Source organism: Bos grunniens, chromosome 8 (genome assembly GCF_055505025.1).
Source record: "Bos grunniens cultivar Pamir isolate PY7600 chromosome 8, Bosgru_T2T1.0, whole genome shotgun sequence".
NCBI lineage: Eukaryota > Metazoa > Chordata > Mammalia > Artiodactyla > Bovidae > Bos > Bos grunniens.
Genome location: NC_141172.1, coordinates 42,594,945 through 42,602,344, shown reverse-complemented (window position 1 = coordinate 42,602,344; position 7,400 = coordinate 42,594,945). Strand labels below are relative to the sequence as shown.

The following is a 7,400-nucleotide window of genomic DNA, read 5'->3' as shown; positions in this document are numbered from 1 at the left end:
ACTGCAGATGGTGACTGCAGCCATGAAATTAAAAGACGCTTATTCCTTGGAAGGAAAGTTATGACCAACCTAGATAGCATATTCAAAAGCAGAGACATTACTTTGCCAACAAAGGTTCGTCTAGTCAAGGCTCTGGTTTTTCCTGTAGTCATGTATGGATGTGAGAGTTGGACTGTGAAGAAGGCTGAGCACCAAAGAATTGATGCTTTTGAACTGTGGTGTTGGAGAAGACTCTTGAGAGTCCCTTGGACTGCAAGGAGATTCAACCAGTCCATTCTGAAGGAGATCAGCCCTGGGATTTCTTTGGAAGGAATGATGCTAAAGCTGAAACTCCAGTACTTTGGCCAGCTCATGCGAAGAGTTGACTCATTGGAAAAGACTCTGATGCTGGGAGGGATTGGGGGCAGGAGGAGAAGGGGACGACAGAGGATGAGATGGCTGGATGGCATCACTGACTCGATGGACGTTGAGTCTGGGTGAACTCCGGGAGTTGGTGATGGACAGGGAGGCCTGGCGTGCTGCGATTCATGGGGTCGCAAAGAGTAGGACAGGACTGAGCGACTGAACTGAAAGCCCCTCTGGGAGGTGTGCTGCGCTGGAGACCTTAGTGGGTGAACTGCCCCGCCCCGAGCTTAAGAAAAATCAGTGATTGGAGAGCTGGCATTAGTGTTTCTTGGTAATATTTGTTGGTCCTCCCGTCCTGTTTATTCAAACCATCTTCAATTTGAAAGAAGACTCAAGTCACAGCCTCCCTTGCACCCGCTTAATTTGCTACGGATTGAGAGTGTCTGACTTCCTAGTTCGCTTCTAAGCTGCCTACCCAGGCACTGCGTCTTATTTGAAGTCCTCAGAACACCTACACCCTTTTGGACGTGCATTCTCTCCTTTTCACTGAGGACTCGGTCCTGCAGCCTAGCCGGCGCGAACGCACGGAAGACACGGCTCGTCCAGCTCAGGCACTTGCAGAAAACCAGATCCCTGCATGCTCCAGAATCCCGCTGTCACCAGGGGCCAGGAAACAAGCTGACAGTCCCTAATCAATTTCTTTAGCGGTGAGGAGGGAGGGGCCAGTAAAGGGTGCTAAGCCGGCGTGTTAACAGTGCCAGCCTCCCGCGGCCAGGTACCCCTCCGGGTAAGAACTGATAGAATCGAACTGACGCACGTCTCACTGGGGATGGATTTTTTCCTCTCCCTCGGGGAAAGAAAGTAAACACACAGCTGCCGCAGGAGCGTGCCGGGGCGGAAGGAGCGGCTCTGCCTGCTGCTTGCGGGGCAGAAGCCAGCGGACCGGGGTGAAGCGGTGGAGGTGAGCGAAGGTGCTCCGTGGGCCTGGTGGAGTCTGATCGGCGCGCAGGCGCACTGGAGTCTGCCCGCCGGCCGGCTCGCGCGGGTACAAAGAGAGGGCCGCCGAGAGCCGGGGTTCCTTGAGGTCCCGGGAGCCGTCTGGGGTTTTGCAGGCCGGAGCTGTCCCTCCGTCCCGCTGCGGGACGCAGCCGCAGCCGTTTCCCGCCGGGAGTCGGAGGCTTGCGGGTCTCCCCGGCTTCCTTGCCTTTGCGGTAGCAGCTGAGCGCTGGTACGTTCGGGGTTTAATTCTGGCGCTCGCTAGCCGGGGGCCGGCTCCGCCCCCTGCGCCCCGCCCCCTTCTCCGAGGTCCGGGAGCCGCGGGCGAGGCAGCGAGCCGCCGGCGCGCGCGGCAGGTTGAGAGGAGCTGCTGGAGGTGAGTGGAGCTGAGGGCTGCGTTGCGCCACCTTTCCGGGCGGGTTGGCCGGGGGCGTGGGGCTCCGACCCTGCCCCTGTTGGTCTCCACGCCCAGTCAGGCCAGCTTGGGGCGCGCCGGGGCGCACGGCGGCCGTGGCGGTGGCGGAGGGCAGCCCCCCGCAGGCTCTCTCTTGCCGGGTTACCCTAGCGGCCTCAGGACGGGCCTAGGGATGGGGTCCGAGAGGTTCCTGCGGCCCCGCAACTCGCGGGGTTCTGCACACTGTGGCGGAGGGGCTCGGGGGTTTTTGGAAGGGGAGTGCTGCGCGCCCGGCTCGGGGTCAGCGGGAAAGTCCGAGCCGGGCCAGGAGGCGGGAGGGTGCGGACGCGTCCCGGGTCGGGAAGCACGGCCCTGGGTGCCCCTGGGGCCCTTTCATTAGTCCGGGATCGAGTGAGAGAGCTCTCCGAGGCGTCTCCCCGAGAAGTTTTCGGCTCGGCTCCGCTGGAGGGAGTGGCGGTCGACCACTTTCTTCCTCATCGGCGGAGCGGCAGGTGGCCTCGGTCGCCCTCAACCGACTCGGAGATGGCTCCGGCCGAGGTTGCCGGGGCCGGGGGGTGGGGGAGGGGTGTGGGCGCCCTGGGCCTGAGGCCAGTCGAACCCCGCCGGGACAGCGTGGGTTTCTGGAGTCTCCAGGGGCTTCTGGTGGTCGTCGAGGGAGGCTGCGAGCGCCCTTAAGCAGACTTGGACCCTCAACTCGCCTTCCTCCCCCTTCCCATGGCCCCAGCAGCGTCCTCCCCTTGACCGTTCTTCTCCACCCGGTCCGTGTGGAACTCCGAGGCAACTCTTCGCGGCGGGTCCTGCAAGTCAGCAAGAACTGTGCTGCGCCGGGGTGGCTTGGAGAGGGGTTTGTCTAGTGAGCCTTAGAAACAATCTGTGGCGTCCCCCAGCGCTCGCTGTCTGCACATGGTCTCTGCTGAGGTTCGTCTCGTCGAATTAATTAATGAAGTATTATATCAAGACAGACGCTCGGAGACCAACAAGGAAAGTTAACCACCCAGTTCTGTAATTGTGCACTTTCTTGCCCCAGCTTCATCCCATCCATCTGTGAGCTGAATGGAAAGTCAGGGCTAGTTTCCTCATTTTTAATTACGTGAATTTATTCAGCTTGGTTTTTAGGTGGTACTTAGCTGTCCATCTGCTATTTGCTCGCTTCATCCAACTTTCTCTACAGAAAAGTTGGGCTTTCCCACATTTTATTTATTTTAAAAGTTGATACATAATAAATGTGCCATAAGTTTACCCAAATTGTATAATTTACTTTTTTTTTTTTTAGTATATTCACAGAGTTGTGCAGGCATCCCTACTGTCTAATTCCAGAACATTTTCATCACCTGCCGAAGTAGCCCTCCGCATTAATCAGTTATTCCCCACTCCCCTTCCCCCAGCCTCCCACTCTCATTCTAAGGTGAAGCTTTCTCAAGATGGAAACTGAATGAGAAAACGGACAGATTATTAACTTCAGTCCTTTTTCAGTTAGTAGATTTGGGAAAAGGTGCTGCTGCTGAAGCAGTGGAAGAAAAATTAAGAATGGGTTGTCCTCTGGACATTGTCCTCTGGAGATTACAGTATCTAAGGATAAAGGAGAGGCTTCCAGTAGAGGAATAATTGCCTCTTTTAAAAACACACAAATTAGGACTGCATTTTATCCCTGTAGGTGGGGCACACTTTCTGCACTTTAGATTTGCCAAGTCCACAAATCACTGTGGCACATGTGAGTGCTATGTGTATGTTTGTTTTGGGGGGAGGTGTTAGGGGGAAAAAAAGGACTCTAGATTTAAAAATAGTTTTAAAGTATCCACTGTCCCTAAAGAAAGAAACCACAGGCAAATAGCCACTAGGATGGTTACATTGAGACTTGGATTGATTTGGTGAGAAGGTGCCTGCCTGCATGAGTGCTGAGAATCCACATCTCCTATGTCTCCTGCGTTGCAGGCCCATTCTTTACCTGCTGAACCATCACGGAAGCCAGTGAGAGAGCATCTGCTCTCAAATAGGCCCTGAGCTACTGTGCTCATGCATTTACTCCTGGTCTGAGGAAGAGGATGGGAAAGGGTCTAGTAGGAGGTAATTCAAGAAATTGAGGCAAGAATTGGAGAAAGCCTGAAAGGGGAGTACTTGTGGGAGCTGAAGTGTGTTAAAATGGAGAAGAGTGAGCACATTTCAGAAGCAGCAAAGGGGATCTCAGTGAGAAATTTCAAACAGTTCACTTAGGCATTCTGTTGGACTATTTGTGCACGTTCTAAAAATCATGTTTCAGTGAACAGAGTTGAAGCAACAACCACTGTACTTCTCTTCTGCCCTCAAATCAAATTAAGCCAAGTTGGTTTCAAATGTTACAAGGTGTTTTATGCCTGCTACATGGTGGCTTGGCTTATGCATCTTGTAAAGTAATTCTTAAAGTTGAACTGTAAGAAACATATACATCTTAAGTGTATAATTTGATGAATGTTCACGAAGTGAGCATAAACTTATAACCAGCACTGAGATAAAGATACAGAGCATTGCCATGCTTTTTTCCTCCAGTCATACACTCTTCCCAGAGGTAACTACTGTCTCAACCATAGGTTAGTTTTGCCTATCCTCGTGATCTATATACATGGGATCATATAGTATGTTTATGTGGTTTTCTTGTTTGTTTTGGTTTTGGTATCTGGCTTCTTTCACTCAAAATTATGTTTGTGATACTTTGTCATGTTGTTGCATGTGGCTGTAGTCAGTCATTATCATTGCTGTCCAGTGTTTCATTGTGACTGTGCCACAGTTTATCCATTCTAGGGTTGATGGGCATTTGATTAGTTTCCAAATTTTGTCCATGGGGAATAGTGTGACTTGAACATTGTATTGTATGACTTGATATACAACACAAATTTGTGTTTAGGGTATATACTGAGGAGTAGAATTGTGCTTAACCCCTCTCTTCCCTCTTTCCTCTCAAATAAAATTCAGTGAAAATTTCTCTAAGGTTAAGGCTGCTCCACTAACTTTCATTTAGAATAAACGAATGTCAGTGAGCTTTAATAAGTGATAATTACATTTTTATTTTATGCAAGGCCCTGGTGGGGGAATTCAGAGTTGAAGACCCTCATTTGGTTCATAGCAGATGGGGAGATGTAAAGATACAAAATTGAATTGGAGGCAGAAAGATGGAAATATCTGATAAAATGGCTCACTGGAAATATAGGGGAAATTAACACTGAGGAGAGAGATTTGGGTGATGTTTAGGGAGATTGAACCTTGAAGAATGTGTACAGGTGGGGACTAGAGTAAAAGGCATTTCAGTTTAGCTCATAGCCTTTGAAGAAGCAAGGAAGTCCAGCAGCGCTTGACACATGATAGCATTGTTAGTCACATGCTTGGAAACCCAGGTGAATGGCAATTTCAGATTGTGCCCTTCGTCTAATGACTTTGTGACTGCCGAACCAGCCTAGTAGTCTTTGTGGAAATGTTGTAGCTCTGGATCCAGACTGGCTAGTTTGAGTCTAGGTGCTGCTGCTTGCTGTGTGACCTTTCATACAGTTACTGAATCTCTCTGTGTCTCAATTTCCCATCTATTAAAAAGAGATGATAAAAGCACTCCCCTCATGGGGTTATTTTGAGTATTAAATTAGTTAAAACATAGCACAGAGAGCACATTGAAATTTGGTACACAGTAAGTGCTAAACATATTTGCTGCTGTTGTTTCTTTAATTTAAAATTGTTTGAATTTCTATAGGAATATCTGTACATAATAAGAATAATGCAGATAACAAAACAGTGTTTAAAATGAAAACTAAAACCCTTTACTCCTTTCTGATCCCAGCTCAGCTACAGTCTCTTCTCCAGTGTGATAACCGTAAACTATTTCTGTTTTTAGTTCTTTTGGTGGTTATCATTGAACTTAAAATTTAGTGGCTTATTAGACAGTTGTTTTATAGTATTATGTGTTCCATGGATCGAGGATGCAGGTAGGGGCTGGCTTCTCCTCCTCCTGAGGCATTGACTGGAATCTCTCTGTATCATGCAGCTGGTCAGTTGGCTGGGCTGGAAGGTCCAGGAAGGCTTTACTTTCCTGCCATGTGCCTTGGCAAGGCTGGCTGGAAGACTGGGCGTGGCATTGATTGTTGACTGGAATACCTACACGTGGCAACTTCAGCATGGTGGCCCCAGGTAGTTGCACTACTTACATGGCCACCAGCTTTCCCCAGATATTAATCAGGGTCTAAAGAGAATCAGACCAATAGGATGTGCATGTATTTATAGAAAGATTTATTATAAGCAATTGGCTCATGATTATGGAGGTTGGTGATTCCAAAATCTGTGGTGTGAACCAGCAGCCTCCAGGACAGCTGATGTTGCAGATGAAGACTAGAGGCAGTCTGCTGGAGAATTCCTTCTTGCTCAGGGAGGCCATGCTTTTTTGTCCTATTCAACCCTTCAACTGATTGGGTGAGGCCCACCCATATTATGGAGAGCAATCTGCTTTACCCAGAATGCAATTGAAATGTTAATCTAATCCCAAAACACCCTCCAGGTGGACACATACAATTAACTTGAGCTATGAGTACCTCAAGTGAACCAGTTAGAATCTCCTTGGCCTTTTATGACGAATCTCAGAAGTTACATAACTTCCTTTTCACCAAACTGTTGATTGGGTCAGTCACTAAGCCTGCTCAGACTGAAGAGGAGGGGATCTAGACTAGCCACTTGGTGGGAAGAGTGTCAAAGAATGTGTAGCTTGCTTTTTAAGCTGCCACAGTCTACACTTGAGTTCACAAATTTAACTATAGCTATTAACTCCCTGCTAAGGAAGGAGTGGAATTTGTATTACCTCCCACCTCTCTTTTTTTCCTTTCCCCTTTGCTTCCCATTATTTATTAGGTACCCTATTATTTTTATCTTATTAATTTTAGTTCTCCTTTTTCAGTTACCTGTGTAATTTTAAATAAAGCATTCCACACTCGATAAGGCTGTGGAGAGGTGGCAAGCTCATGTTTGTTGGAGTGTGTGTGTGTGTATGTGCGTGTGTATTGGAAAGGGCAGTGAAAGAGAACAACAGAACTGTCTTGAATGGAGGATGCCTGACAGTGAGGCTCTTATGAAAACACACCAGCTACTAGATGTGTGAATTGCCTGTTAGCATGTAGTCTGCATAAGCAGAGCAGGTGATACAATACAGCAATTTTAATTTTCTCTCTTTGGCTTCTAAACTCAGATAATCTTTTGCCTTTTCCTTCCTTCAGCTTTGCATTTAAAGTATGAATGCTGGAAGCAAATGATAGTCTCATTGATGAAGAATCTTGTAATAGATACACTGTTAACTATTAGTGTACAGGTATATACATCAGAAAAGCCTGTCAGAAATTAAGTATCCTCATGTTTCTTTCGTTATGGAAGCAATCAGTTAATTGGAAAGAGATATATTTCAGACAGTGTCAGGAACCCTGTAGTTCTGTTGTAGGGTGGTTTTTTTTTTTTTTTCCCCCTTTTAAAAAAATTCATTTGGGGAACTCCCTGGTGGTCCAGTGGTTAGAACTCGGCACTTTCATTGCTGGGGCCTGGGTTCAATCCCTGATTGAACTAAGATCCTGCAAGCTTTGCAGCACAGCCAGAAAAAAAACAAAACAAAACAAAAAACACTTCAGTTAATGGAATTGATCAATGGGGC

At 48.0% G+C, this 7,400-nt stretch overlaps 1 protein-coding gene across 12 annotated transcripts in view; it reads left to right on the top strand.

The window, feature by feature from the left end:
- The first annotated feature begins 1,433 nt into the window (after nucleotides 1-1,433).
- Nucleotides 1,434-7,400, top strand: part of KANK1 (KN motif and ankyrin repeat domains 1) — a 215,161-nt gene continuing 209,194 nt past the window's right edge. For 10 of the 12 annotated variants that reach the window (XM_086415396.1, XM_086415388.1, XM_086415393.1 and 7 more), the window contains exon 1: nucleotides 1,668-1,717. The gene's annotated coding sequence lies outside the window, so the exon portion shown is untranslated. Of the gene's footprint in view, nucleotides 1,574-1,667; nucleotides 1,718-2,483; nucleotides 2,675-7,400 lie in introns of those variants that run through there. The other 2 variants (XM_086415384.1, XM_086415386.1) reach the window with 2 other exon arrangements.